This window comes from Marmota monax, unplaced genomic scaffold, assembly GCF_021218885.2.
Source record: "Marmota monax isolate L192 unplaced genomic scaffold, Marmota_monax_Labrador192_F-V1.1 WCK01_AAM20220418_F8-fsc00055, whole genome shotgun sequence".
NCBI classification, from domain to species: Eukaryota; Metazoa; Chordata; class Mammalia; order Rodentia; family Sciuridae; genus Marmota; species Marmota monax.
This window is the reverse complement of record NW_026695205.1, coordinates 1,649,765-1,658,381: the sequence shown is the minus strand read 5'-3', so window position 1 is coordinate 1,658,381 and position 8,617 is coordinate 1,649,765. Positions and strand designations below refer to the sequence as shown.

The following is an 8,617-nucleotide window of genomic DNA, read 5'->3' as shown; positions in this document are numbered from 1 at the left end:
GCCAAGAGCAGGATCCGTGGGGAAGGTGCTGGTCATCAGTCTCAGGACCTGGCATCCTCTTGCAAATCCAAGAAGCAAATTGGGATGGAGGCTGTGCATGGAGTCTCAGCCACACACCCTCTCCAGGCCAGCCACCTGACGGGAACACTGTCGTCCACCATGCCTCCGTCACTGGCCCATGCTCACCATCTGTCATGGCAGGTGATGATGGAAACTACCTGAGCCATTGCTCTGTCATTGGTATATGATTTTCTGGCTCACAAAACCAAAAGTTCTTAATCTCCCTTCTCAAACAAGACTAAAGCCCTATAGTTAGGCACCACCCACAGAAACATCCCCTAAACCATTTCCCCTAAACTTCCTGCTCCACCCCATCAAGTTCCAGTGTAGCAGAAATGAAACCCACCACCTTCAACCAGACTTGAGTATTCTACTCAAGCAGGTAGAAAGCCAATTACAAGGGCTGGGGATGGGGCTCCGTGGTAGAGTGTCTGGCAGGCACGAGGCCATGGATTGATCCCTAGCACTGAAAGGAAAAAGAAAAAAAGAAGACTAGTTATAAACGCAGGCACTAATGTTTTAAGAGATGTTTTTCCCTTGGGCATGAGGGCTTTTGTCTTTTATTTTTCATTTTCCTTTTAAAGAAAGTATTTTGGGGTCAGGCATGATAGCGCACACTTGTAATCCCAGCACCTCAGGAGGCTGAAGCAGGAGGATCTCAAGTTCAAAGCCAGTCTCAGCAATGTGGGCCCTAAGCAACTTATAAGACTCTGCCTGTCTCAAAATAAATAAATAAACAAATAAACAGGGCTTGGGATGAGGCTCATTGGTTAAGTTCCCATGAGTTTTTAAAAAAAAAAAAAATGAAGGGGGATTTTACTGTCAACTTGCAGATGTTTCCTTCTCTGACCTTTAATCCACAGACACACCCCTGGCAGTGACACCTACGCTAAAACAACTTCATCCCTCCACCATGATGAGGGATCCAGGTTGGACAGCTTCAAACTCACGCAGTCCCTTTCCCTAAGGGATTTTAGAGTCCCTTCTCGCCTGGGCTGACCTCCTAACCCAGGTGCTGTGGAGTCATTGCAGTTTGCTTCCTGTGCGCCTCTCTGCCCTTCTGTCCAGCTCTCTGTCCCTCCATTCATGTGGCAGAAGGAAGTAGTGCAGAAGGTAGTTTCTCCCAGGTGAGAATTTTTTGTTTGCAAGTAACAGGGCGTCACAGAGACGGGCAGCAGGGTCGTCGATTAGCCTCGGGTGCAGTAAGGACCCCAGGCTTACATGAGGGTTTGAGCAAGAGTCTCCTGTCACTTTGTCCTGTTCCTTAGCTGTCCACTCTCACTGCAGACCAGCTCCCTCTGTTCCCCAGTCCCCAAACTAAATAATGGTCCTAGCGCCCAGCTCCTAAGTCCCAGCTTTTTGGTTTGAGAGAACAATTATACTGAGTTGGAATCTTAGTCTAATTCTAAATTCCTGAGGAAACTCTTTGATTGGTTCTCTGTGGGAATTCTGAGTGGAGCAAGTCATGCTGCACGGACTATCCCATGCATGGCAGGACTTGGAACACGTTGGCCCCTGTCCCTTAACTGCAGTAGCCCTCTACACTACTGATGGTGACGGCTGTGGAAACACCCTCACCCTCCACCAAATGGCCCTCTGGGGACACTGGGGACAGTGTTAGCATAGTCTGAGTACCGCTGCATTAGATGTTCCAACTCCGCTCATTCAGTTTGATGTCTGACTCCAGACAACTTGAAGACGGTCATAAATCGCCAAATCCAGGGAGGGATTTCCCTCAGAATGCATTTTGAAGGGTAGAGGAGTGTGGAACCCAAACTGATATTTTCCTTCCTTGGTGATTTGGAGTTACCTGTGTTTGTGTCTAAAAGCAAAATGTGTTTGGATGTTTTTAAAGTCACATCTTGCTTTCAGTAACAAGGGATTATTTTTCTTGCTCAGTGGCCTAGTGATGAAATCAAGCCGGTGGTAAATGTTTGTTTCTCTCTGCCCAGACATAGGTAGTCCTCAGAATGGCAAATATTTACTTGTGAGCTGGCATTCTCCTTTGGACTCAGCCAGTGAACACCAGTGTAAACCAGGCATCTTCAGGTGGCCCAGGGACAGTGGCCAGGGAGGATAGCAGGGAGCGCACCACCTAGGGCAGCCGTTGTCTTTCATGGAAGTCTGGTTGGGCTCTGGCCAGCTCTGCCTGGGCCTTCTCCCACTGTGAGCCTGACAAGGGTCTTCCCTCAGCTCTGGGCTGTGGAGGTCAGACCCTGAACACACAGGCCTAAGAGCAATTAGGGTGGTAGGAGGGATGAGCAACGTTTCTTCTTCCTCCTCTCTCTTTTTTCCTGAGGTGCTGGGACTCTAACCCAGGGCCTCGTGCATGCCGGGCAAGTGCTCTCCCACTGAGCTGCATCACCAACCCTAAGATAGATTTTTAAAAATTCTTATTATGACCCTGAAAATATGATCAGAGCCATATCCCTAGCACTGCTATTCCTTGGCCCTAGTTTGGAGCCTGTACTGGTGAAAAAGAGGAAAATCACCATGAATTTTCTAATCTAAAAAAATTAAAAAGTTGTAATTAAAAATTAATTAAAATTAATTAAAAAGTTGTAATTTGGTTCTATGGGGGATAGTTCCTTTTCCTTTTTTAAAATATGGTTATCAAAAACTTTAAAATTACACTTATGGCTGTCATTTGCAACTTACATGATATTTCTGTGATCTAGTTCTGCTGTAGTATTTTAATCCTTTAAAAATTAAATTTTAAGTGGAAAATTAAAAACTGTTATATTTTCAAAAAATCACATGATGTTTAGAGATATAACCACGGGCTGCATGACACTATTTCAGTCAGTGATGAACCACAAATAGGATGGTGGCCCTATAAGATACAATGGAATAGAAAGTTCCTATTACCTAGTGACATCATAGCCATGGCTCCGGCACAGCATGAGGCATTACTTGGGTTTTGTGGTGATGCTGGCGTAAACAGACCTACTGTGCTGCCAGCCATATAAAAGCATAGCACGTACAATTACGTTCAGTACATCTTACTCACTAATAAACAATTCCGTGACTAGTTTACATAGTTCCTATACTATGCTTTTATCATTATTTTAGAGTGTGCTCTTTGCATTATAAAAAAAAAAAATACCGTCAAGCAGTCGGCCATATTCTGTTGACAGCAGTTTCATGCGTCTCGTGTTTATCATGTCTTTTCCTGCAGTCCAGAGGTGACTTCCAGGGACTATCCATCCCCTGTGGGCTGGTGGCAGTATGCGGTAGTCAGCCATGATGAAACTGATTAACAATGCATGTCTCAGGATGTGCCCTCACTGTGAAACCACACATGTCTGGATGTCCATTTTGTTTTTGAATTAAAGAGATAAACTAATAAGTCATTCTGAATTAATAGTATTGTAAGTGACAGGGCCACATGGAAGAAAGAAATCTGATTCAGGTAGTAAGAGAGATGCTAGCATTAAAGAATCCCTGAGTCCGTGCTGATGTGAATGAATGAATGGATGAGGGAGAAGGGGAGCGTATTCTCACCTCAGGAAACACCTGCTGAAGTATGGAGACGTGAGGGAAAGAGGTGAGATTCTAGTCCCACCTCTGTGCTCCGGAAGCCTCGGAGGCACGCTCAGGTTTGAGAACCACTGCCCTAGTTGATCTCTAAAGTTCTGTGGTTCTCATTTGTTTCTCCTACAGGCTCTGTGTCAAAGGACACCCTCCCCCAATCCATTCATTATTTATTTGGTGCCAACAAAGGGCCAGCCAGGGAACAGGGAGTGCTGGAACTCTGGAGGAATGGTTCTCCTCCTGGGCAGTCAGACTGGACGTCTGCTTGCAATAGGTACAGATTAAACGTAAAACATTTAATAACCCACTGGGTCCAGGAAAACATTAAAGAAACCAGCTGATGCATAATTAAGTTCCAAGCCGTGGTTGATCTGCCTGGTCTCTTACTACAATGCTGAGTCAGTGGCTTGCAGGAGGGATGGGGCCATGGACCATTCCTGCATGTTTCTATCACTTGCCAGAGACCCCATCCTCTCCACAGGCTGTTTCCTAGATAGCTAGGGAGAATCTCTCCTAGTGTCTGCTAAATAATTTTATAAGCCCAGAGTTAATTCTCATTTGTTAGGATCTTTTTTTTTCTTCGAGGCAGGGTCTTGTTAAATTGCCCAGGCTGGCCTTGAACTTGCGTTCTTCCTGTTTCAGCCTCCTAAGTTGCTGGGATCACAGGCATATTGTCTGTTAAGATCCTAACCTGTGGCCCCAGAAAGTATCAAGCTTGCTCCCGACTGGTTAAAAAACAAAGATCTCTCCTATCGCGGTTGCTGGGATTACCCCCGCACCCCTTACAAGTCTCCCACTCACGTCTTCTCCCTTGTCCTCAATCCCACCTGACTCCCAAAACTTACATGTTCAGTCCTGACCTGTCCTCATTTCAATTACTGATGTTAAAAAAAAAAAAAAACTTTTACTTCTTGAAAGGTAATACACTTGTTCTCACCAGTTGGGGTCCAAGGAGGTCCCCAGAAGGGAAAGGGGGACCTCAACTCAGCCCTGGCAAGTTCTTGACTTAAGCTGCACAAAGGAATTTCAGGACGACACGTCAAATGAGGCACAAGCAAAGGATTATTCAGGAAAGCAAGGGATTTCTTTAGGAGAACAAGCCACAGCGCAGGACCTGCTCTCGAGGGAGAGGGGTGTGGGCGCTCAAGAGCGAGACACACGCAGGGGTCTCAGGCTCTCTTCTAAAGCGGACTTTGTAAACAGTGGGCTGGAGACCTACCAGGGTGGCATCCGCCTAATGAGCTCAGTTCTTTTGAAGGTGGATCCCAGAGCTGGTCTAGGTGGTCTGGTTCTTCTCAGAGTCTTCATGTTGACGTTATCTAGTTAACAGCGCTTGGACTGGACCGTATCAGAGGTGTCTAGCAATCTCTCTCTGGGCTTCTTTTAATTATTCGAAAATACATCCTGTAAGCTAACAAGGTATATGGGCACCAATTAATTGGACTGACAGTACTCTAAGGTTTACTGGACCTTTGAAGAATTCAGACCTGGAGGAAAAGAGGATTTCCTGGGGATTAAAGGAGAAGGTGTTCATGGAGTTTTAAAGTTACAGTCCCTCTCCTTCCCTGTTTCTCTCCTTTCTGCCTGTTCTTAATTCTTCTACCTACCTCAATATGATCAAAACTCAAAAGATGCGTGAGGCTCTGTATGGAAATCTATATGCCCTGCATCCTTCTTCCCCAGCGGTACCCTCTTCCCTACCATTCTCCAGGTTCAGTATTTTATTTATTCTTGAGATAGGGTCTCACTGTGTTGTCCAGGCTGACCTTGAACTCCTTGGCCCAAGTGATCCCCCCCTCAACCTACCAAGATGCTGGGATTACAGGTATACACTGCACACCCAGCAGTTTCCGTGGGTTTCGACTGTCTTGGGAAATCCCCTTTTAGAATTTATGCCACCTGCAATTCTCTATGTCCAGAAATAAACCCATCGTCTTCCCCAGTCAGCCTCCTGGTTTTCATCTATAAGGTGGAATAATAGCAGCACTTCCCTCAGAGGGCCGTGTGTTCCCCTAGAGCCAGGCTTGTGGGTTTTAGCATGCTGGACATGTAGGGAGCACTCCATAGACTGACGGCACAGCTTCTTAAAGGGCATATCTACGTAGGGTTTACCTACCCCTCCCCCACTCCCCAGCCCCATTGGCCACCTCTGTTGTCCACTGTCCTTCCCCTCCACTCCGGATACTTGGCTTCATCTGTCTCTCATGCTGTCCTTTTCTTGGGGGATTTGGATGGGGCAAGAAGAATTCAGAGGGAATTCCCTGGGGCTGCCTCCTGCTGCCAGGGTTCTTAGACTTAGCTGCTGAGAACTCTAAGTCCCCTCGTCCCTTCCAATGTCCCTTCCAACGTGGACGCTCCCAGTCTCTCTTTCAGGATGTGGCTGGTAATTAGTAGTTCATTCCTGACATTGCTCTTTCCTCCGGGGCCAAATGACAGAGGGGGATATATTTAAACATACAGGGTTTCTTGGCTGCTCTCGTGCACTTATTTAATCTTCCCACAACAGCTTATACTTCCCCCCCACCCCTGGGCTTCCAGAAACACAGGACAAATGTCATTTCCATAGTTTAAATACTTCCATGTGTCAGGTTTTCTAGTCCTTAAACATGAAGGACGAGGGTCTCGACCTTGGGGGCTGGGGGACTGGCAAGTGGCTGCCTGGCTGTCTGCTGTCCGTGATCAGCATCTCTTAGGAGGGAAGGATGGTGGGAGCTCACGTTGCTGCATTCCAATCTGCGCTCTGTCCACCTGCTGTCCCCTGCCCCACCCTTAGCAGACAAACATGCCACACAAGGAATGCACTTCAATCCAGCTGCATGCACCTGCGTGTGCTGATGAGGAGTCTCTGCAGCAAGGTCCTCGAGTTGGAGCCTTTCTCACGGGCACCGCTGACTTTCAACTGCTGTCCACTGAACGCTGCGTGGACCCAGTGGGACTTCCTGGGGAGAATGCAGCCGAGTGAAGCATCAGGATCTTGCCAAATAAAGGCATTAAAAGGGAAATGTCCTCTTATCCCAGCACCTGTCACCCCGTTGTTACACTTCATGTTTTATTTCAGAGAACGTTAGATTTATCATGCTGTGTGCTTCAGCCTGCAGGGGAAGCTGCCCCTGAGGGGTTCGCTGGGCTCGGGCAGTCCTCCTCCATCCAGGAAGCCTTCCCTGACCACCCAGTCCTGGCCTTGTTTTCTTGGGGTTCCCATAACCAGTACTGGGTGCAAAGGACACTGGATGGGGCCCTGTGTTTTTAGGAGCTCCCCCCTGACCCTGCTTTTGACCAGTCCTCCTTCCAGGGCAGACAGCAAGGGGCCAAAGGGACATGTGCCCGCCCAGAGCCCGTTCACTCCCACTGGACCATGCTCTGGGCACCCAAGACCCCCAAGTGTCCTCTTCTCTAGGTCCACGCTGAAAGGGACTCCATGGCTGTGAACACAACCCTAGAGCACCAAGGTGTGGCCCGGCACTGACCGTTACTGCTGGGGAGAAACAGGCCGCAGTCTTCACAGCCCACGCCTGCCCTGGGCCTCGAAGTACAGGGTGGGTTCAGAGTTATGGAGCCCGAGCGGGAGAGGCAGGGGTCTGTCTGATAAGGTAGGAGAATTGCACACATTCGTTTATGGTTGGTAAGCTTGATTTATAATTCTTAAACACTCAGATATATGGTCTACATGCCTCCTTTGTACTTTGCCCTGGGTCCTGCAAATGTGAAACGTTGGCCTGCTCATACCACCCTGGGAATATCTCTAGGGTTGCCATGCTGACCATTTATAACTATCTGAGTTCATGACTGAAGCAGCTGCCTGCTACTCCCCAGCCTCGGGGCCCTTGCCCACACTCTTCCCTCACCCAGAATGCACTTCTCTACGACCCCTTTAGCCTACCAGACTTTTAATTTATCTACCCACCGTTTTCCCAACCTGTTCAATTAGTTCAGACTCTTTGGTTCTTCACTCACATCTTCCTCCGATAAATGCTGAGGGGGAAGTACTACAGTTATAAGAACACCAGTGTTAGGGCAGGGGTGGGTCGACCCTGATGACTAATTGCCAGACGTCGTGACAGGTGCTTTCCATATGTCACATTTATTCTCAGAGGAAATCTGATAAACTACCAGCGTCACCCTTGTTCTACAGATGAAGAAACTGAGGCTTCAAAAGTGTGGCAGACGGTTATGCTGAAGGTCCCCCAGGGTATTCACGTTGCTCCGGCCCATACGGACTCCCACTTCCGAGGGGATCAGGGAAGCGTGACTTCTGTGGAGGCCAGACGAGCCTTGCACACTGCAGCTTGGTAAAATATCCAGCTCACTGGGAAAGCACGGGGCAGAACAGGCCCTTTGAGGGCCACTTACGCAGAGCTCGAAACCTGTCATAAAGCACCCTAGAAAAGGACTTCCCAGGGCCATTGGGAAGCCCAGACTAATAAAATAAAGAGATGAACATAAAGAACCCGGTGCTGAGAGAGGCCCAGCAGGCTTGCACCCCAGCTGAGCAGGACCCCAGTAACCCTGCGGCTGAAGCAGTGACCCTCAGCAACAGCAGTACAAGTGCACTCAGCCTGGAACTATGGCTGTGGGACACCACTGTTGAGGTGTGATGTCATTACGGCCATAGACACCTGCACAGTGGCATCCTCAGCAACAGATGACTGGTGCAGAGAAGCGTTTGCTCAAAAACCTGGAGCCAACACGGGATAGATGTGAATTCACACTACAGACTCACACTACCTAGGTTCCCAGTCCTGCTGTCCTGTTTTGGACCCTGGGTGGGCATGATCACTGTATCCCTTCTTGCTGGCTCCTGTCCTGGTCTCCACCGCTATACTGTCCCCTTCTTTATGTAACCATGTACCAGTTGCTGGGCATTTAGGTTGTCTCCAGTTTGGGGTGATTATGAAAAATACTTCTAAGAAGATTCTCATGCAAGTCTTTATGGGATCGTGTGTTTCCATTTCTCTTAGGTAGATACCTAGAAGCAGAATTGCCAGGAAGTCTGATTTATTTTTAACTATAAACTGTTTTCCAA

General features: G+C 48.0%; 1 long non-coding RNA gene across 1 annotated transcript; it reads right to left on the bottom strand.

The window, feature by feature from the left end:
- Positions 1-4,390: 4,390 nt before the first annotated feature.
- Positions 4,391-7,558, bottom strand: LOC124083360 (uncharacterized). Its single transcript, XR_006848711.2, has 3 exons — positions 7,499-7,558; positions 7,062-7,176; positions 4,391-6,533 (listed from the first exon to the last, which is right to left on the bottom strand). It is a non-coding gene; the product is annotated as an uncharacterized LOC124083360 (long non-coding RNA).
- Between the last annotated feature and the right edge of the window lie 1,059 nt (positions 7,559-8,617).